This window comes from Apis dorsata, unplaced genomic scaffold (genome assembly GCF_000469605.1).
Source record: "Apis dorsata unplaced genomic scaffold, Apis dorsata 1.3 scaffold_634, whole genome shotgun sequence".
NCBI lineage: Eukaryota > Metazoa > Arthropoda > Insecta > Hymenoptera > Apidae > Apis > Apis dorsata.
In genome coordinates, this window is record NW_006263828.1 from 184,956 (window position 1) to 185,672 (window position 717).

Consider the following 717-nt stretch of genomic DNA (forward strand, 5'->3'; position numbering starts at 1 on the left):
AAAAAGCATTGTTATATGTATATATACGAGGAAGAAAACCCCCGAAAAGCGGGATGAAGCTTTTTCAACGATCGTTGTTAACATTTCTATTTTTTTCCCCTCCATGTTAGACACGAAACGAGCACACCAACTCGCGCGACGGTACGATCGACGATCGAGTTGTTCGGATCCAAGTTATTTATTTAACGTGGCATTTGCGAACGGATTGAGGGGGGCGAAACGATTTCGAAACGGTGCGATATCTCTCCGCTCGTCATCCCCCAATATTTTACCCCGAAATTTAAAATCACTCGTTACGAAATATATATATATATTAACCCGAACGCAAATCGAATCCTCGATCCCATCGTCAACATCGAGAACCAGAGTCTGTCCACGGATGCGACGATACGTATCGTAAGTATTTATTCGACTCGAACGAACTCTCCGCTTACTTACGCGTGATCGTGCGAGGAAAAGAGCGGAATTATTACTACTACTTTGATCGAAAGAGAGCCTATATAAATATATATATATATATGAAATAAGATAAATAAGATCGAATCTGCTGACAGAAAATGGTATATATCGGATAGAGAAGCGTGACCCTCCACCATGTGTGCATTCAGAGAAACGTTCGTTCGATTTTTAACATTACGCGGCGAGGAAAGAAATGGCGTTACTTTTTTTTTTTTAATTTTTCTTTTTTTCGTTTTTGTTTTTTTTTTTTTTTTTTTT

At 38.8% G+C, this 717-nt stretch overlaps 1 protein-coding gene across 1 annotated transcript in view; it reads right to left on the reverse strand.

Moving 5' to 3' along the window:
- LOC102680144 (zinc finger protein 865-like) overlaps positions 1-717 on the reverse strand; it is a 37,916-nt gene that overhangs the window by 15,302 nt on the left and 21,897 nt on the right. The window lies entirely within an intron of this gene.